Source organism: Arvicanthis niloticus, chromosome X (genome assembly GCF_011762505.2).
Source record: "Arvicanthis niloticus isolate mArvNil1 chromosome X, mArvNil1.pat.X, whole genome shotgun sequence".
NCBI classification, from domain to species: Eukaryota; Metazoa; Chordata; class Mammalia; order Rodentia; family Muridae; genus Arvicanthis; species Arvicanthis niloticus.
The window spans coordinates 56,961,100-56,982,874 of record NC_047679.1 but is presented as its reverse complement, the minus strand read 5'-3'; the positions used below and the strand labels follow the sequence as shown (position 1 = coordinate 56,982,874).

Genomic DNA, 21,775 nt, shown 5'->3' with positions numbered 1-21,775 from the left:
ACGATAATTATACTGTCTTGTTAAAGGACTAATTATTACTCCTATCACTTTAGTGTGGCTTAAGGTGAGCCCACCTTCCTGAGTGATTGTCCCTTGGCCAAACACATGACCCAGCCCAACTGGATTAATTTGTAAGGGAGGAGACAATGGCATGCCTGCACCCAGAGGTAAATTCCATTCTTTCTGCTGGTAGATTAACAGACTTCCTTTACTTCAATACTATTGCTGAAACCTTTCTACTGTTATTTTCATTGCACTTTCTAGACGAGTCATCCAACTAGCGAGGTTAAAAATTTGCTCAAAGTGTGCTCTCTCTGAACCTAATCATGCAGTAGCTTGCTGTGCTAGTGCTAGTATTCTCTTTGGATCTTCATAGATAGTCTTGATGTTTTTGATATCCCCCACCCGCCCCCGTGATCAGTCTTTCCTAATAATTTACAGTCCAACCACACTTAAAAATTGTACACTTTAACATGAGGCTTTTTCCAAGTTAGTATATTGACTTCTGAATAGAGAACTCTCCATTGGAAGGAGCCAAGTATTTCTGGAGAACAGTTTGTTTCCTTGTTAGGGAGCATGTACTTCGTGGTCAGAGGATGAGTAGATAGCTCTCAGTTCTCTCCCCCGAACTGGATCAAACTCGGCAGTACGAATCTTTACTTAATGAACAATTTTACCATCCCAATATTTAAGAAAAAAACATGACCATTACCTTGTGTACTGACTTCAGTGCCCCTGACCCTGATGTTACTGCCTTGGTCCTTGATTTTTGGCTAGATCACTTCCCAACTTTTTCTTTTTCAGGATTGCCTTTTGGTCCATTACAGAACTACAAAGATGACAAAGTTCTTATGAGTCAAGTGCCATCAGTCAGGCCCTGCATTGCCTGGTTTTTCTAAGCCCAGTGTTCCATAGCTCTTGGTGTTCAATCTCCATTCACCTATTTTCGTTTCTCTTTCCCTATGGAGGTATATGAGTCCTGACCACTTTAGCAGTTGGGGGCCACCATTGGAGACATAAATGTCTACAAAATTTGTAATAGTAGCAAAATTACACACTTGAGGTACCAATGAGAATAGTTTTATGGTTGGGGGTCACCACAACATGAGGAACTGTCTTAAAGGGTCACAGCATTGGGAAGGTTGGGAACCACTGCTCTGTGGAAACTTAGTTATGCTGTCTCAAAAGTAACATGGATTAACCCTGGCCCCTTAGTGAGTCCGAATATGAGATTTGAAATCATTTTTACTCTGCCATTTGATCTTTTTAATGTGCTCTCACAGGAAAACATGAGCAGAATATAAAAGGTTCCTTTAATTACAAGGTACAAATGTCTGCTTGGCATTAGATTTGCAAAGGGAGCAACCTGCTGTCTCTTTGGAAGGTGTGCTGCAGCTTTAGAAAATCTGTATCCTTTATGCTCGCTGTTAACCCCAGAGTCTTAGGACAAGGGTAAGTCATTTGAGATAAGGAATACAGATCCTTATATTAAATGTTCACTGATTAAGCCCTGTTAATTTTCATGCGTGAGAACACTGATATATGTTAATCAGGCTCCGTTCCTTCTGTGGACTGGTGGGCTGATTAAAAACCAAGAGAAACTGCATGGATACCCCCCACCCAAGCACTTTAATAGTGCGGCTTAGCATCTATTAAGGAGCAAATTGAAATCGTGGGAGTGTAATAGGAGATGTTATGTGGATATGGGTGATACAGATATATGTATTGGTTTAGGACAAGAAGGCAAGAACAACTTTCCTGAGTCTAGAGCTATGTAGATCAGCCTGACCTGTTGATTGGGGTTTTTTGTTTGTTTGTTTGTTTTGTTTTGTTTTGTTTTTTTAACACTTCATAGTATTTCCAGGAGCTAACAGTCCAGGAAGAATGTATTGTAAGTAGGTAATAACACCAGTTCTGCTTCAGTTTACTGACAAGGCATAATCTCTTATCTGCTCCCCAGCTCACTCTAATTCTGGCTCCTCCTATTTTGGAATTTATTGTATGTACTATGTATTTCAAGGCTAAATTTAAGGGCTACAAGAGAACCCACTCATTTAGCCCCCAACCATGTTGAAAAAAAAAATGTTTTTCTATGGCCTAAGGCTATGCTATCAAACAACAATCGAGTACCATGGGAGAAAGAAATGGATTTTTTTTTTTTAGCCAGGTTTTCTGTTTGTAGCTTTGACTGTCCTCATATTCAGAAGCCTCTGCCTTGCCGTGCCTCCCGAGTGTTGCGATTAAAGGTGTGACCCACTACACCTGGCTTTAGACATTCTTTTAATATGAGGTAGAAAAATTTTTGTAACCTAAGTTATAAGGGGTGTTTTTCCGAATCATTTCCCCAGCTGTTAGTGTCTTGTTGGGGTTAACCAGTTTATGTCTTATCAGCAGATCCTGAGAATTTACATTTTTTCTTTCCTTTTGTCCTGGAACAATGTAGATCAGCCTGACCTGAAATTTATATACCTTTTCCTACTGAATATTTAAAATATAAAACATTTAAACAACAGATATAAATGCAGCCATTAGAAACCATCTGTTTCATCAACTTTAAGAAAAAGTAGCCAAGCCTAGACTATTCTACAACTCATTAAGCACAGGCCAACTTGTGAAGTATTGGGATTATACTTGCTAGCCATCACTCAGAGCCTAGTAGCATGACTGAACACTTATTTTCTTTCTCTCCACAGTTAAGGATATTATCTTCAAAATTTACTGTATGAACGGTTTCCTTGAGATCAGATCTATACTGCTCTGGTCAGAGAAGCCAGTTTTCTTCAGAGGAAATTTTAATGCTAGCAAAACTAGTACCATATTTGTTCCTTGGGAGTAAAATAATATGTAATGAAACTCATTGGTAAGCTGGGTGTCCTGGTGACATTATAACTTTCTCTAATTAAGAAACTACAGAAGGTCCCTCTGCTTTGCTGTGGTTTTCACTAGAGTAAGACCCAGCTATTATCTGTGTTTCTTTTTGAGCCCTTCTGTTTCCAATCTTTTAAAGTAGTGGCCTACTATGTATTCAGAGCTTCAGCTTCGACTTTATATATGGACATGATAACGTGATGATGTGGGGTTTATTGCCAGCAAGGAGCATGTGTGAGCATTAACCTCTAGAATGTTAATGAAAGACTTGTAATGAAGAGAAGAAAGAAGACCTCTCTTGTCATCAGGAGAAGGAATGAACCTGAATGTAGTATTGTTCTTTGTCTACTAAGAAAGGTAAATTTTTTCATGGCTTTCATGTATAAAGACTGCAAATAATATTCATTTTTGACCTTGGCGATGAGATACTTAGATATGCCTATTTTTTGTTGTCCTGAATGCTTTCATTGCACTTACTCAAATCCCAGTATCACTACATATAAATAGCATTCAAGAAAAGAGTGATTTATTTGGATGTGAGATTCAGAAGTAACACTGTTATGGAGGAAGGAGAGAACTGATTCATCTGAGTTGTCCTATTCATCTGAGTTGTCCTTTGGCTCACATCTTTATTGTGACCTATATGTCTGCATCTGCACTCACATATCACACATTTAAAAGGATAATCGTACATTCACATTCCCTCTGCATTCAAGTCACTGAGGCAGGCAAATTGCTGCCTTAATTTTTGAATTCAGATTCTAGCACATGAACTATTGCCTCAGTAATATCTGCCTCAGTGTGAGTGCCCTGTTTGGCATAGAGTGCTTTTCCATTACAACTACTGAGCAGTCAGAATTGTCCAATAGTGTGTAGGATTTGACAAAGGTCAAGTGGCCAGAAAATGCAAAAACCTTATTATTTTATCACAAAATGCAAAACAGTCCTTACAATTTTAGAATTCCTAAGCGGCACTGCCTATCTTGTGAGGATTTGTTGTTATCTAGGATGGTCAGATACTATTCTCTTGGATATTTGCAATGTCCTCGAGGGAGTACCAGTTCCTCCAAAGATAAATCTCAAGGTCTTCTTATCTTTTTACAAATGATCAAGGAGATGTTAGTGATAGCACTAAAACCAACATCATTTGCTCTAGTCAACAGGCAATTTTCATTTGTGGTTTAATACTTGATGTTATAAGCTATGTTCCATTTTGCCCATTAGTTTTTTGTGTAAGGTCATCTAATGATAAATTGAATCACACTGTCAAGCTTTGAACATGTGGTTAAAAAGACTGAGTTCCAATGTATAGTTAAACTTTTTCAGTAGTCTCTCATTAAGAGAATTGGAATAATTGGAGTGTTTAAAGGGGCATTATTACCAAATTCCTTTTCTGTTAAGTGTGGAACTGCTTTTCTTATTCATAGTAAATATATATGCCCTGTGTCACTGCACAGTAAGTGTCCTTACAGAAAGCTGAAGTAGGAGAACTCAGAAACATCCCACTGTTTCTTGTTTCACTGGACTTTGTGAGGCAGCTAAAATTTAGAATTAGGGATTTATGTCATTGAAATTCCTTCTTGTAAGCTTCTCTGCAGAAACAATAGGACTCTAAAAAGTGTGTGAGGTTGTAACTTTCTTTAATCTGGTATTTGCTGCAATAAATAAAGTCTTTTGAAATTTAGGTTTCATATAAAAAGCAGAGGATAGCATCCTGCTCGTGCTTTCTGTTTCCTCAGTGGGCTTGTGTGGTGCTAGTCTTTGAATCCAAAATATTTTTTAAAAAGACTTATTTATTTAATGTGTATGAATATACTGTAGCTGTCTTCAGACACATCAGAAGAGGGCATAAGATTCCATTACAGATGGTTGTGAGCCACTATGTGGTTTGCTGGGAATTGAACTCAGGACCTCTGGAAGAGCATCCAGTGCTCTTAACTGCCGAGCCAACCCTCCAAACTATTTTTTATTAATTGATAAACAGTGCTAGTTTTGCTTGTATTCACTAGCAGTCTCTTAAGGATATGTAAGAGTTAAGTTTATAGTCTAATAAAATGTGAAATTTAGACAGTGTCACACAGCTCCAATCAGCATTATTCAATGCCAGATCTGTGCTGTAAGAGTTCTAGCGACACTGAGCAGGTTAAAAGATCCACATGCTTAGTGAACAAACTTCAAGAGACTGATAATTACATGCTTAATACTGATCGTTTTTTGGTTTGTTTTTTGTTTGTTTGTTTTCATTCTTCAGTTGTTTGTTCATTTGGAGTTTTTCATTTTTTATTTTGTCTCCCTCTCAGGATAGTGAGGGGAATTTTATTAGGAGCCAAATGGGTAAGGTAGCTCATTTCTTTAGCCAAGCTGATATGGTGGTGTGTCACTTTGTAATCACCAGGTGTCTTCATAAGGAGAAACTGACTTTATTACTCCAAATATCTGGCTTCCTAGAACTTTGAGCTTAGTTTTGAGACATTGGTTTGGGGAATGGAGTGTTTGATTCAATATCTTTGTTTTTTCTGTCTCTACTTCCTGCTCTGGAAGGGAGCATCAGGCCTTTGAGGTCTGGAGTGTGATAAAGCAGGACACCTGACTTCTTATCTTGCTACTCAGAAATGTTTAACAGAAGTTGTAGCGCCTGCCTTTAATCCCATCACTCCAAAGGCAGAGGCAGGTGGATATGTGAGTTCAAGGACAGCCTCATCTACAGAGCTAGTTCTAGGACAGCCAGAACTACACACAGAAACACTGTCTCATAACCAAAAAGCAAAAAAAAATATCTGTATACACTAAGCCCATGGGTTTCAGTTATTCCATTAAGCAGTTGTACCTGAATGGATCATGGGAAGATAATTGATTAGTCTGTGATACTGATGTTTTGAGCTTCACGGATGCTGTTTATCTTTCATGTTTTATTGCTCTGTAGTGTCCTGAATCGTTTTATTCTACTTCTGTAGTGTGTATGATGTGTCTTGAGAATCAGCTCATTGTCTTATTGAAAACCCATCAGAAATAATTTGTTTCTCATTGCAATTTTGTAGGTTTATATTTTCAATATCTTGAACTGTGTCACCTTACTATCCTGAGTAGATTTTGATGTCAGAATTTAACTTTTTTGCCATAAGTTCTTCATTCATGTATTGAGTTTTGTTTTTAAGTTTCCTCATTTACTCTCCTTTTGTGACTTAGGTTATTATGTATCCAACTATAATATTCTTATAAGACACCTTAATTTTTTTGTATAATACTTGAGAATTATTAGGAGTGTTATTTGCTGTATATGTTGGATTACCACTTATTTCACCAATAATTGTTTTTTATGATGATTGATGGTGAAGATTTTTCCATTTGAGCGTCTTCTAGTCATGAATGCACAGTGCTCTGCTGCCCCTTCCTCTCCCTCGGGTGTTTTGTGGTTAAAAGTGCTCGGTTTTAACCCAGGACCTTGCACATGCTGGCCTAGTCCTGTTCTTGCACACCCTAACCTTGAAAATCATCTTTACTTTTTAGTCATCTCAGTTTGCCTGAGAAACTTCGTTTGTTTCGCTACTTGCCATGTTCCCATTTAATGATCACCACCACAGCCTTCTGAGTCATCCCAGAGAGGTTTCATAGGCAATTTTCTAACAGCAAAGCACAGTGATAAGAATTTGGTGCATCAGGTCGACTGTGCTGCTTTTGTCTACCAAATTTATATGTGGAAAACAAGCTCAGGGTCTCTGGGTCTCTGGGAAAGAGCGTTTTGGAGGCTGTTGCTGATGTGTGCTCAGTAGTAGAACACTTCCCAGCATGTGTCTTAAACAAGGCTTAATCCCTAGCACAAAAAAGGAATATTATTCACTTCTACCTCCACATTTTGTTTTGGAATAGCTGATCATGAAAATTACAATCAGTATTTTATAAGCATAAACTGCATAATGGGAAGATCACATAATGTAGGATACATTCCCTTTGTCTACCTTGAAGTAATCCAAAGCAAGCCTGGTCTACAAAGCCACTTCTGAATAGCCAGGGCTACACAGAGCAACCATGTCTCAACAGGAAAAGAAAAGAATGAAAGATTGATACTCTGACTGTGTTAGGTAATTTATCATGTTTGCAAACTTTAATCACTGGTTCTGAAGGTTTAAGATTTTAGTAGCAGCTTATCAGAGAAATTTATATCCACACATCCCTTATTGGTCTTAAATTCATTTAAAGATATTTTCTGCTCTTTGTCTAAAGGACTACCAGAAAATGGACCACACTGCAAGGTTGTGCTTAGTTGAGTATGGATAAGAATCAGGCTCCTGACAGTGGAGCTTCTGTTCATCTTCTAAATTGACTATTTACAATACAATAGATTGTCCATTTTAAACTTTTAACAGTATAAATTTAGATAGATAGACTTTAAGAGTCTTCTGTTTCAAGATGCTTATTACCCTATAATTTTAAATGCCAGCCCAAGATTATTGATAACACTGGCAACAAATGGCTTTTAACTCCTGAGTAACCTTTGTAGGACTACAGGGGACTTTTAAAGCATTTCTTTCCTGCTCAGGTCACTGTTTCTAGAGTTCGTGTCACTTATTAATGTTGTTAGTCAGCTCTCCTCTCAGTAGTCAGCATATTGAATTAGTCACACATCAGCGTTTACATATATAATTACAGAAGTTTTGTTTATGTACTCTTGAGAGACGTTATGTACAACATGCTTTATGGTTTAGAGATTTAGAGGATAAATTGTTTCCTAAGCCTAAAGATCACAGAAGTCCAGGTAACTGATGTGTCTATGTGTTAAACCTTAAAGAGGTTTGGGATGGGATGGGATAGCATTTCTGCTATACTCTTGTTCCCTAGATGCATGTTTCGAGTCTTCTCAATAGAAGACATTACATTCTTGAACAGCCATAACTAGGAAATGCCGACCTCCGTGAGACAGAGAGAGCAGCAGTGCTATAACCATATACTCCTCATTTGAAGTATTGTGCTTTCACGGGCAGGCTTTCTCCAGAATTTTGTTGTTCTTCGAAATAACATGTGATGTCTTTTGAAGTATTTGGAGACTTGAAATGTTTCTTGCTTTACTTTGAAAGATCAAATATGTATTCATTCTTGTCTTTGTCATCCAAAGTGTTATAAAAAAGCAAGGCATGTTGGCACATGCCTAGAATCCCAGGATTCAGGGTGCTTATACAGGAAGACCATCTTGACTTTAAGGCTAGTCTGGGTTTTTTTAACAAGACCCTGACTGAAACAAACAACAAAATCCGTGAACATGTTAACTACTTTGACCCATACTATTTATCTTTATCTTTATTATTCGAATAATGCATTTATAACGAGGACAATTGTATTTAAGTAAATAGTTTCACTAACTTGGAGGACATCAAGGGAAGATTTGAGAAAGGAAGCTCTGAAGTGTGCATGCAAACAGTGACTGTGGGGTTTGGGCCTTGGCATTAGCTAGCCTGTTAGTCGATTGCTTCCACTAAGTGCTATCTTAGTTTTATGGTTGCTGTTAATGATGGAGCTGACAATGCCAAGAGTTAAAAGAAGAGAGTTAATTACTGTTATACCTTTTGAATGGTCAATGATGTTGTGGATAGCAGATCATAGACGTTTGCAATGATTCACTAATATGAAGTCAGCTCATGCAGGAAAAAGATGATTCTTCCGTTCGTGCTTTTGATGAGTAATCTGTTGCTTTTCTTCTTTGTTCTAAGTTAAAAGCTCTTGAAAATTTGTGTTATGGCTGAATAAATGTTTTTGTATAAACATAGAAAAGGTTGTTTGGGAAGGGGTCACAGCTGACCTGAAGCTGAATTCTAACTGGTAACTAGCTATGTTAATTCGTAAGTTCTTGCAACAGTCAACACAGGAGAGCAAGAAACATCAGCTGGCCTTGGTGACCAGGAGAACTTCATGGATCCAGCAGCAACCTGGAGTGGTGTTCCTCTGAAGAAATCCTCCTTGGATGGATATAATACAACCTGCTAAGTGTTCTAGCACTTAGCAGGTTGTATTATCATTGTCCGAGGCTATGGCTGTCGTCTATCAGACTAAATCCTTAAAGGCATGGATGGTGACTTTGTATTCACAGTGCCTAATACGGTGCGCATTGTAGGCCTCATTAAATGTTTGTTGAATGAAAAAATGAATCATCAACAGACATTAATTGGGTGCCTGCTCTGTGATCTCCCTGGGCTCAGCTTGTTCCTGCCGGTGGCCTTCAACGTCCAAGCTCTCTACAGCCTGCCTGCTTCTGAAGTTCGTTCCTGTGTTCTGTGTAGTGTAATGATAGTGAATACATTTTATCTTTTGAACGAGTTCCAATCAACTGATAATGTGTGCCTCGACTGTGTTTTATAAAAAGGATTCCAAAGCCAGTTCTTTTCTATACTGAGGGTATGGGAAGGATAATAGCCATGTGAAACAAATGTAATGTTTTTTATGAAATACTGCATTTATATTCCCGTTTTGGAATTGCCTGCTTGTAATTGTCGCATCTCTGCTGCTGTTACTACAATTGCTACCAATTACTCCCTAGGTTGGACCACTGTGACCATTTAGTAGGAGCTTCGTCTTTAAAATCTGGGGTGTGCTGGTATGGTTGGTATTCATTTTTTTCCTTTACACAGCTTTCCCCACACCTCCACTTATAAACTTTGTTGCTGTTCATAGCACCAGAAGGATATAGAAACAGGCAGAGAAGGCCTGGCCTCTGTGGTAAGCTGAGTGAGAACAGGAGGTCAGCCAAGTTAGAAAACCCCAGTATTGACGTAGCTCAATTAAGGTTCTCCTGACAGGTCCCATTACATTCTCAAATGATACCACCAACTGGGGTATGAGTGTTCAAATTCATGAGCCTTCAAACCATCACCGAATGCACGCCCTGGTAGAACATAGCTTAACATGAAAGGAACCATCACTGGAGCAGCCAGGGCTACAAAGAAGACAACTTGGAGTGGTCATGAAAAGATTTGAGGTTTGGCATAGACTCATCTAAGAAGCACCCATAGTAGCAAGGTTTTTGGCTGTCTAAAAACTCCCTACATAGATCTAGAAGGCCCCAATCTTGCAGCAATCCTACTTCTGTCTCCAGATGTCACATGTTCATTAGAAAGCGTTGCACTGTTCTCTAATTCATCTTTTAGGATAAAGTATAGAGGAATGAAAGTTAGCATGTTACCCTGCCACTAATAGAAACCATTCTAGGGTCAGGAAACAGCCAATTTAATTCCCCATGTAGAATTTCTGTTGGCTGTTTATGATGACAGAGATGAAAGTTTTTAGAAGGTAAAATGCAGAAGAAAGGCTTAGGAACTGACATCCTGGCTCTTGCCCGGTTCAGCCTTATACTTTTCTACTGCCCCAGCTGCTGGGGATAGGATCCCTGGTGTCAGTATTTCAACAGAGATTTAATAATCATTGTTCTCATAACTGGTCCTTTAGAGATCTGGGATGCTTTATACTTACCCCTGGGGCTAATGTAGACAAGGAAGAAAAAAATGGAAAATAGTGTTCGAGGTGACCACAGCGCACGAAATCACCCTTGTGACACTCTCTAGAGCACAGGTGCCTGTTCTCAGTCACATGCCAACCCTTACAGTTTTGTTCATGTGGATCATTCCTTTCTGCAGTATCCATGTCTTTACACACAAGACACACAGAAGTCTTTGTGTTGCAGGAGACGACTGTTACACCCCAACAGTGAGCAATCCCTCAGGCCCAAATACCAGTTCCATACAAAGAGGGTGGGTGTTGGAAATGAAATCAGATTCAGAGGCTATAGTAGTCACTTCTACAATGCAGAACATTTTATAAGACAATCGAGGACATTGGGAGTCTTAAGTCTCTTGGAATGGGTAGGGTAAAGCATAGGTGCAAAAAGTCTTGACTTTTATTTGTTCTCCACTGAATTCGCAGAACACCTTGGATCTTGTCTCCTCTTTCTTGTGTGGACTCCTTAATTCCTACCTCCGTTTGCCAAACCCAAAGATGTTTCAGTAATGTTTCTTCTTTTCCTGCCTAGAATTGGATCTGTGAAAAGCTACATCAGGAATGAAAACTCAGTGAGCGTGTGGAGTGGTACCTGTGTTGCTCTGCATAGAATGAAAGGAATGGCGCCCAAGAAGACGGAGAGGGAAGTTATGAAATGCCGTGGCCAAATAACAAATGCTGACATTTTGGGATATACTGTTTCCCATATGAGCAATGTGAGAGAAAAATAGAGTGATTGAGATGTCATTCTTTTGTGAGGTATTCATAGACCCCTTCTCAAAGTCTTGTCACTTTTTACAAGATTTTCATTGAATTCTGATACACAAGTTAAAAGAATCAAGGACAAGGAATAGCACAAGAAGTGCTAATTAACTGAGTAAAGGAATTACAGTTTGTATCCAGTAGACATAAAGGCTCTAGACATCCTTAGAGCTGCCGTCGCATGAATAATAATTCTGAAGTGCACAGTGGAACATCCAACAGACAAGAAAGAGTTACTTCCTGGAAGGAGTATAATTTTTGTCATGGAAGAGGTTTTGTACAGGGACACTCGATATGTACATTTACACTATAGATATTTCTCTTCATGTGAGTCTGAGGGCTCTTCTCACTTTAAGCTCACCAGCCAAGTTTGTCGAGCTTAAAATTTTATGGTCTCATAAGTTAGTCCAATACCTGAAGGAGCAAGAGAACTAACGCTGAGTTGACAAAAATATGACATATTGACTAAAGACAATTTAGAAACTTGATTCAAAATTAAGCCACGAAATAATTATAAAAATCTGAGTATGGGTACAATGTAATTTCATAACCGCCATCATACTATATTTTATTTCAATTTTAAAAATTATTTCTATAACATATCCTTTGGTTAAGGAAATATAAAATCTGTACTGAATATGCACTTCTGGATTTATTTAGATCATATTATTGTACATTTTTGGCTTTCCCATTTTTTTATATAAAATGTACCATACATTGTATATTAATATTTATGCCTTTCTTGAGTTAATTCGTACTCATTGTTTCTTTTTTTTTAATTCTTCTTGGAGCATTATGTAGGTGCCCTTGAATTATTCCCAATATACTTATACAATTTCTTGCCTGAAGTTAATAAAATTGAAATATAACGTTCTCTCGTTGTAACATTTTAATATGTGATGTGTAGTTCTATAGATTATAAAAAAATATGTAGTTGCATATCTTCATGAAGAATGCTTTTGTAGCTGGGCCTTGCTTTCTTGAGAGGGTCTGTGTAGCCCTGTATTTTCCTGAATTATGTAGTAGTGCTGAGCTGGAGGGAGTCTTTTTCTCTTAATTAAGTCCCTTTTACCCCTATGCTTGGCAACAACTACTTTGGTCAATTGAGATTCACGCATGCTGATGGGTATTGGACCATTCTCTAGTTATTTAACTTGTGGGATCTTTCTGCTTCTGACAGTTATGAGCAAAGTTCATAAGTGCTTTTAGGTATAATTCTGTGTATGAGTTTATGTGATTATAGAGGCCAGATGCTAGAGGTATCAGATTTTGCCTGTACCTGACGTGAGTTTCTTTTTCTTTTAGTGTTTAATTCTTCCCGAATTCCAAATATTAATTCTGTCAGAAGACCTTCCATTCTTTATTTCCTTTGCTGCACAGAAGCTTTACACTTTCATGTGATCCCATTTGTTAGACTTTGCTATTATTTCTTAAGCTTTTAATTCAAAGTATTCTCCATTTTCCTCTGCAAGTACTGTTTGTGGCTTGACTTTAAGGCCTTTTATCCAATTTGCACTATTTGTATACCATGAAAGGCAGGAATATTATTCTACAAGTGAGTATCCTCCTTTTACTTTGGGAACCATTGTTGAAAGTGGATAGGCACACTCTGTGTATATTTGAGCTTTCTGACATTGTCTCCCATCCTGATTCGCCTAAGTTAGGTCCCACTTTGGTAAGGGAGCTGAATCGTAGCTATGGATTTTAAACATACTAGATAGATCGATACCCGTGGTACCCAATGTGGTAATTCACCAAATTCAAGGTACAAAGGAAAACAGTCCGAAACAGATAGGGCCCCTGACCGTGCCCACCATCTCAGAATTATTACCAAAAAAGGCCTTATGGTTAAAGACCCAAGGCATGGGATTCTTTCCCAATGAGAATTCACAAGCACAATAGTTTGTCAGTATTGAGCCCACGAGTGAATTCACCAATGCAGATGCCCTATGTCAACTGTTTTAGTAAATTTATTCTGGTTGGTAGCTGTAAAGAAGGCTCATAAGCCATTGGTTGGATTCCCAGCACCCTATTTTCTCTTCTTCATGGAATATGCACATACATGGTGTAGAGACAGACATGTAGGTAGACCATCTACATGCATAAAACAAAAACAATGCTAACATTTTTTAAAAGAAGGTTTTCTGCATCCTTTTGTGGTCTGTGCAGTGTAGTCTGAAGTCTGATTACTCATTGGTCTCAGGATTGCCTTGGCTCTTTTCATATGAATGGCAAGATTTTACTCTAGTTATCGAATAAATATTCAATTTTTCATGTGGATTTATGAATTATTTTATGTCTACTCTTGGGCTGTGACTAGTGTATTACTCTGCTTTACAGTTTTTTTTCTGAGGTCTTAGTTATGTTTATACTTGTTGGATATTTTTAAATCTCTTTTGCATGAAATTCTTAATGTCGTTCTCATCACATTTAATATTTGCTTACAGAAAAGCTGCAGGTGGCAATGCTATGGGCCTCATTTCTGTAGCTAAGAATTCAAACCTAGATTGACTAATATGTATGTCATTCTTCTCATTCTTTGTTGTTGAGAAAACAGTTTCAGGTAGACTACATTTAGCATTGTGTTGAGTCTACTTTGTATATAGCACTTTTTTTTTTTTTTTTTTTTTTTTTGCTTTTTTTCGAGACAGGGATTCTCAGTATAGCCCTGGCTGTCCTGGAACTCACTCTGTAGACCAGGCTGGCCTCGAACTTAGAAATCCGCCTGCCTCTGCCTCCCAAGTGCTGGGATTAAAGGCGTGCGCCACCACCACCTGGCTGTATATAGCACTTATACTGAGATAATATTCTTCTTAAAGAAGCTACTGTCAGCATCAGCTAAGATGATCATGTGATTTTTTTTGGCCTTGATTCTACATATGTGATATTTCATTTATTGTATTATGAAACCAATTGACTATGCTATGTTCTTTATATTTAGTTTGCAAGTATTGTATTGACAATTATGTTTATCAAGGACAAATATTTTGTATTTTGCACGCATGTGGTGTATGTGTGTACCAAGAACCGCAAATTTCAGTTGCTCAAAGGGAAATAGTTTATTTATGATCTCCATTTATTATTTCCCATCAACTAGTAGATTTGGACATAGTTTGTTCCTTTGTCTAATTCCACGAGGTATACGATGTGTTTCAGCTCCTTTTGATGTTGGAGTTTGTTGCTGTAAGCTTCCCTTTTAGAATTATTTTTCCTCTGTTTCAAAGCCTAACATGTGTTGTGTTTATATTTTGATTTGTCTCCAGATAGTTTTTGCTTCCCTTTTGATTACTTCTGTGACCCAGTGATTGTTCAAGAGTATGTTGTGTCATTTCCTTGTATTTGTAATTTTTCCAAACTTCTTCCTGTTATGATTCCTTACTTCACCACGTTAAAGTCAGAGGCATTACTTTAAATGATTTCAATCTTCCTAAATTTGTTGAGACTGTGGGTAGCCTTGAAGGGGATCTGCAGCAGTTTTTGTATGGGTATGCCTTTTAGTGGTGGAATATTCTGGATGCTTTCAGTTGATTTGCACTTCTGTTGTTCTGTCAGTATTTTCTTGCTAATTTTCTGCCTCTCTCCTATCCACTAAAGTGACATCTACTTACTTGCTTTGTGTGTTTACATCTTGGGGCACAGGCGCTTACTATATATCCTGATGGGCTTCTTCTTTTTCTCTTGTGATAGTGCTGACTTAACATATCTCCTTGCTTTTATGTCAAGCATCTTTTTCCCTCCCTATCTTTATCTTCAGCCTATGTGTACCCTCAAATACTTATATTTAATATAATTGTCAATAAAACTATTTTAGTTTTTTTGTGTGTAAAATTCATTTGTCTCTCTTTTTGTTTCTTGCTGTTTTAGTTGTTGGTTTTTAACCCTGAGCTGCTCTGAAATTCACTATGTAGCTCACCTGAATGTGAACTTCTGGCACACCTCTTGTGTTAGGCTCCCAAGAGCTCCCCTCTTCAGAATCGCCCCCTCCCCCACCCTGGTGCACATGCTTTAAAATGCAGATAGTAATGCTGAACATAAGGGTTTCCGTGTCTAGTCATTGAACACAGCCAGTGAAAAAGCTCCTAAGATGCTCAGACAACCTTACAGAGTGCATTGCAGAGATTCCCCTGCCATAATGAGACAGTCCTCACTGGAACTGTTCCAAAGTCAGAGGAGGAGCTTGCACAGACAAGAAAGATATCCCAAAACAAACTGAAGATACAAATGCTGATTTTATTTCCTGATAGAGAAAGCCCAAATGGCTGAGAAGCACTTAAAAGAAATGTTCAACATCCTTAGTCACCATGGAAATGCTAATCAGAATGGCTAAGGTCAAAAACTCAAATGACAGCATATGCTGTCGAGGATGTGAAGAAAGGGGAACGTTACTCCATTGCTGGTGGGTTGTAAATTTGTGCAACCACTATGGAAAATGAATCTGGCGGTTCCTCAGGAAATGGGAAACAGTTCCACCTAAAGATCCAGCCCCTGTGCATATACCCAAAGAAAATGTGTTCCACTCAGTACATAGCAGCGTTCTTTTGTAGCTTCAGGTTCTACATTCTGTGTTCTGACAGTCCAAAGATTCTGTGGACTCCCAGGCTGCATTTTCCTAATCTCAATAGGCACAGTCTCTATAGAGGTCAACATTTTCTGCACACACTGGAAGGGTTAGCATGTCGCTCTGAGCGGGACCCTGGGGAGAAGGTTCTGTCATTTTTCCATGAGGCTGAGGCTGTGGTCATTGATCTGCTGTTCTGGTGGCAACCTTCAGTGCAACAACGCACATTCACCTGGAACTTCACTGAAGGCTTTCTCCAGTCTTCACAGAGCTACATCTGTATTCCAGTTTTGTTTGTTGTTCTTGGGTTTTGTTCTCTCTTTTGAATTCTATGACTGTATGATTTCAACTGAACTTCAAGTTGAAGGATCAAGCCTACTGTTGAAGGTTTCCAGTTCAGTTAACATTATAATTCATTTGTTGTTCTGATTTTTTAACTTTTCAATTGATTTATGATAAGGCAAAATCCTCTATGGAGATTTCCATGGAAAATTACCAGACTAATCTGGGAACCGGAGGTCAAGATGCCCTAGCTAACTTTCCCTCTGTTAACTGCCTATTTGTACGGAGCCCCCTCCAGATAGGTGCTTATTTTACATTCCATTAAATTGTTTGCTTCTAATGTACCACCCCCTGCAGTTGCATAGCAAAGTGCTATTTAGTGGACTTTGCCTTCAGAAACTCTGCTATGAACATTCACTTTTAAGACCCAAAGACCCAAATGCCAGAGTGTGCTCCCAGCCAGCTGAAATAAAGACATTCTATTGGCTATGAACTGTGTCTGACGGGTCACCCGGGTGGGGGCTGCCCATCTCAGATTCATGTATTGTTTTTCTTGATGTCATTATTTTCTCTGTCTTGTCTTGCAGCTGACTAACCTTATTTAAAATGGCTGTTCTGAACACTTCACAGGTAATACATAAACTTTCATGTTCCGAGGGTGCTGGGAGTTTCTTTTTTGACTCTGATAGTTTCATGTTTTTCCTGACTTTGTTTCTTGTAGCCTTACATGGGCAACTATTGACTTGGAGAAGCAGCCTCTTCTTGCAGTCTTTACAGATTTGTTTGGCCTTAAAATGATTTCTCGGAATAGGAGCTACAAAGGACCCCCAAGGTGGGTCACAACCATCTGTAAGTCCACGGTCAGGTAACTTGATGTTGCTTTGACTTTTACATTTACCTGTACAAACGTGGTGCACACGCATATATGCAAACACAGAAAACAAATTTTAAAAGATTTTCTGAAATTTCTGAAACTTTTCGTGTGTGTGTGTGTGTGTGTGTGTGTGTGTGTCCCTCACACCTTTCCATTGTGGGGAAATGTAATCATGTCTCTTTTGCCAATTCCACATTAGCATTCTAAGTGTTTTGTGCCAGGTCAGCGCACCAAGATGATGATGATGATGCAAGTTTCTCTCATTCTGTTTCATCTGATAGAGCAGTTCAGAATCATGTGTGGCCTCCCACTCCCTGAACCATGCCGCTAAGATAGTTGCTCACTGTGTAGTTTCACACCATCTGCAGAGATCAACACTGGCTTGGGGGACCCATGCCATTAATTGAAAACCTGGCTAACTGCCAAGCTTGGCACTCTAGACTGAAAACTGCTCTCTTTGGTGAACTCGTACCTAACCCTTAGATCTTAATGATCTCCTGGGAGACCATGTCAGCTGTTGTTCAGGTGAGCTAAGTTTGGATAAGCTGGAGATATGCACAATCTATGCCTTGCTTGACTGTCATCTAAACTTCACCACCAGCTGAGATCTGTGCTTTTGCCTGAGTATAGCTTTGGCTGCTGAAAGCCCCCATCCCTCCCCTGTTCTCTTCATTGTCCTCATGATCTGGCTTTCATCATTATACTCCTAACACTGGGAGCGAAGTGTCATTGAAGAATGTTCATCAGGTACCACCTCAAAACACTGGAGATGATTGGTGAATGCTTTGATTCTTCATTCCTCCCAGGACACATATCAAGACCCCAGAATTTCTGTCTGTCCAATTAAACCAGTGTGAGGAACTTTACGGTTTCAGGAAAGTAAAACTGCTCTTTTGCTCCATATAAATGACCATTCAGATCCAAAGCCATGTGTTGCATGGTGGCTCTCCTTTAATCTCAGAGAGACAGAGACAGATGGATCGCTGTGAGCTCAAGGCCAGCCAAGGCTACATGGGAACCCTGGGTATGGGTCCTTGGTATTACACTTAGGTTGTTCTGTGCAGGATGAGTAAAGGCTGGCTCACTATTGTACCCATCAGTTTGCTCCTATCACTTCTCACCTTTGAGCACTTAACGTGTATCTTCATTTTGTCCTTTCTGAAATGGTTGCTAAGGAAAACTTAATGTTAATTATGTTTGTTCCTCTGTAGGTGTCCCCTATCCCCAGCCAAGATTCTTTCAAGATTTTTCTTTGGCCTTCTATAATTTGAATATGATGAATGTTTTTATTTACCATTTCATTTTGTATTTAGAATCTTTTTTAAACCATGCCGGGTTCTGCAAGGCTCCTGGGTCTGACATGAATTGAGAAATGATCTCAGGCCCTCGTGTTTCAAATATTTCATTTATTTTTCTGTCCTCTCTTTCTAGTGATCTCATTATACATGTATATATTCTCTGGTTGTCCCAGTTATATGATGTTCTTTTCTCTTTCAGCCTCTTCTTCTCTTTCTCTCTCTCTCTGTCCCTCTCTCTCTCTCTCTCTCTCTCTCTCTCTCTCTCTCTCTCTCTCTCTGTGGGTGTGGGTATGTATGTATATATATATGTGTGTGTGTGTGTGTGTACATGTATCCAGGGAAGCTAGAAAAGGACTTCAGCTCCCTTGAAGAAGGAGGTACAAGCATTTGTCAGCCACCTACTATAGGTGGCAGAACTAAACTCCAGGCCACATTATAAAGCAGCAAGTGCTGTTAACTGTTAAAATATCTCACTGGTCCTGTCTCTTAGGAAATTTCTAATTTATTCTCACTGTCAGGGATTCTTTCGCTTTGTTCAGTCTCCTAATAAGCTTATAAAAGGCAATTTTCATTTCGTTGCAATGTTTTTGATCTGTAGCATTTTTGTTGTTATTCTTGTTCTGTTTTTCAAGACAGGGTTTTCCTATGGCTATGTTGGAACTCTCTGTAGACTAGGCTGGCCTCAAGCTCTCAGATATCTCCCTGCCTCCGCCTCCCGCTTTCTGAGATTTTATCCCTCCACTGCACAGCAGCATTTATTTTATTCTTAACATTTGTTTTCCCCTGCTTTGTTTGTTTGTTTGTTTGCGCCATTAGTTTGTTTTGATGTATTTGAACTTGCTATCTTTATTTATTTGAGGATGAGCCTAAATTTATGATATTCCTGCATTCATCTCCCAATTGCTGAAACATAGACCTGAACCACCACACATTGGGTTTGTTTGGTTTTGTGTTGCATGCATGTATAGCTGTGTCATGTATATTCCTGGTACCAAAGGAGTCCATTGCAGTCTCTGGAACTGGAATTATAAATGATTGTGAGTTGCCATGTGGTGCTGGGAATTAAACTTGGTCTTCTGAAGAGTAACCACTACTGGTTTTTTGTTGTTGTTATTGTTTTTGGTTTTGTTTTTTAATTTGGTCGGTTGGTTGGTTGGTTGGTTATTCGCTTGGGGTGGGGGTGGGCGGTCGAGACAGGGTTTCTCTGTATAGCCCTGGCTGTCCTAGAACTCACTCTGTAGACCACCAGGCTGGCCTCGAACTGAGAAATCCACCTGCCTCTGCCTTCCAAGTGCTGGAATCAAATGCATGTGCTACCATTGCCTAGCTACCACTACTGTTTTTAACAGCTGAGCCATGTCTCCAGCGCAGAACAGGAGGTTTTGTTTGTTGTTTGTTTGTTTGTTTGTTTGTTTTTTAATACTGTGATGATCCTATAATGAACAAGAGAATGCAGATGGTTTGTTTGTGTGTTTGTTTGTTTTTTGAGACAGGGTTTCACTGTATGTCCTTGGCTGTCCTCGAATTTACTCCGTTTATCAGGCTGGCCTTGAGTTCACAAAGATCTGCCTGCTTTTGCACTGAGATTAAGGGTGTGCGCTAACACCTCCTGGCCATTTTGTTTTCTGGGGTTTTTTGTTATTTTTTCCCTAAATATCATGCTGTCTTATTCTTTGGTTAAAAAAATTACCATGTTTGAATTTATCTTGAGATTGAGGGCACACAATAGTGTACATGTCAGGCTTAGAGGGCAGCTTGTAGGTGTCCACTCTCTACAATTAGGTATAGGAACCAATGTCAGGTTTGACAGTGTCAGACTTGAAGTATCAGAAAAGCATTTCCTCTGTATGTTGCCAGTACACAATCCATCGTACCCATAAGGTTATAATAGTTGAATTACTTTTTAATACCAGTGAATTAGAATTGGCTTTTATTTTGTAGAACTACTATGGCTTCAATCTTATCAAAGCCACAAATTTCATAGCTGATGTTCTACAATGTTCCCAGCTACCAGCGCAGCACAGTCAGAATATTTATTCATTTTCTAATCCATAATTGGTTTCTCCAAAACTTACATATACAGTCCTCTCCTGTTTTTCTGAACATTAATTGCCAGAAGATTTGTGAAACAACTGCTTAATATGAGGTTTATTTAACGTATCTGACAATGAAAAGGGAAATAGCAAAAAATGTTACTACCATTTCCTTTAGCACTTTTAGTAAAATATCAAATGACTTTAGGAAGTACAATATTCTAGAAGTTTATTGTGAGATCAGAATCACAGGAAAGTCAAAAGGTACCAGATTGATAAAGGGAAAAAAATAGTGAAAAATATGTCTTTGTCCAGTAATAATTTTACAAGTATATATAGTACCGATGTCCATTAAATAGATACAAAGTTGCTATAAGTGATATACAATATCAAGAATGAGCCAGTCTTATCTTTGTGGCTCAGTTTGTAATATTTTTGCCTAGCATATGTGAGGCCTGGGGTTCAATCTGCACCATTGCATAAAATCACCACTCCATATACCCAGAACTCTATAAAATTGATTGCAGTGGGACACACCTATAATTTTAGAACTCAGGATGTATAGGTGAGCATGTCAGAACAGAAATTCAAGATGACCCTTGTATACATATCCATTTTGAAGATTTAGAATTTGTTCTGTTCATTTTGGTCACTTTTTACGTTGACGTTTTTTGTGAGTGGTGGCTGGCTGGCCTCAAACTTCCCAGCTGGGAAATGACAGGACAGCAGCAGCTATGGGGTAGAGCAAGTCTGACCTAAGAGACAAGCTAGGTTTGCTGCAGAAACAAAGCCAGAGATGGGAATGAGGCCCTCCAGCTCCCAGAGGATTGAGAGTGGGGTTGCCCATATCAAGCATTGCATTTTTGACATTGTTGAAGTGTTTGTTTTCTTTGCTTTGATTCTAACTGCTCTGTTCTTCCTTTTTGGAATAGAATTATGTACCCTTTTTCTTTTCTTTTCTTTTCTTTTCTTTTCTTTTCTTTTCTTTTCTTTTCTTTTCTTATATTTTTGTTTGTGAGCCTAGCCTTTAACGTGAAGGCTGAGCCATCTCTCCAGCCCCTCTTTTTTTTTGGGGGGTGGGTTTCGAGACAGGGTTTCTCTGTATAGCCTTGGCTGTCCTGGAACTCACTCTGTAGACCAGGCTGGCCTCGAACTCAGAAATCCGCCTGCCTCTGCCTCCCAAGTGCTGGGATTAAAGGCGTGCACCACCACTGCCCGGCTTTTTTTTTTTTTTTTTTTTTTTTTTTCCAATTTTGAGGAGCCACAGTTCTTTTACCTTAAGAGATCTTTGGAATCAGACAGACAGACAGACAGAGGGGTATGGTGTATAGATGATGTGTTAATGTGTCAAACTGGCACTCATGTGCTGATTGGATTTTTGGGTTTTTGTTTTGTTTTTGTCAACTTGACACAAACTTAGACATATCTATGAGAGCTCTGTAACAGGAGCCTGTAGGCAGGCCTATGAGACCTTTTCTTGCTTATTGATTGATATTGAGAGGCCTACTGAGTGGTGCTAGTCAGGTAGGACTACATGGTATAAGAAAGACTGTTAAAATGAAATCAGTCCATTCCTCCTCAACTGGTTTTTGGTCATGGTATTTTAGTACATTATTAGAAA

General features: G+C 38.9%; 1 long non-coding RNA gene across 16 annotated transcripts in view; it reads left to right on the top strand.

The window, feature by feature from the left end:
• The window catches only part of LOC117693962 (uncharacterized), a 72,345-nt gene that overhangs the window by 38,627 nt on the left and 11,943 nt on the right, over window positions 1-21,775 (top strand). For 15 of the 16 annotated variants that reach the window (XR_013105848.1, XR_013105852.1, XR_013105847.1 and 12 more), the window contains one exon: window positions 10,880-14,937. This is a non-coding gene — a long non-coding RNA (uncharacterized LOC117693962). Of the gene's footprint in view, window positions 1-10,879; window positions 14,938-16,536; window positions 16,580-16,670; window positions 16,782-21,775 lie in introns of those variants that run through there. The other variant, XR_013105853.1, reaches the window with a different exon arrangement.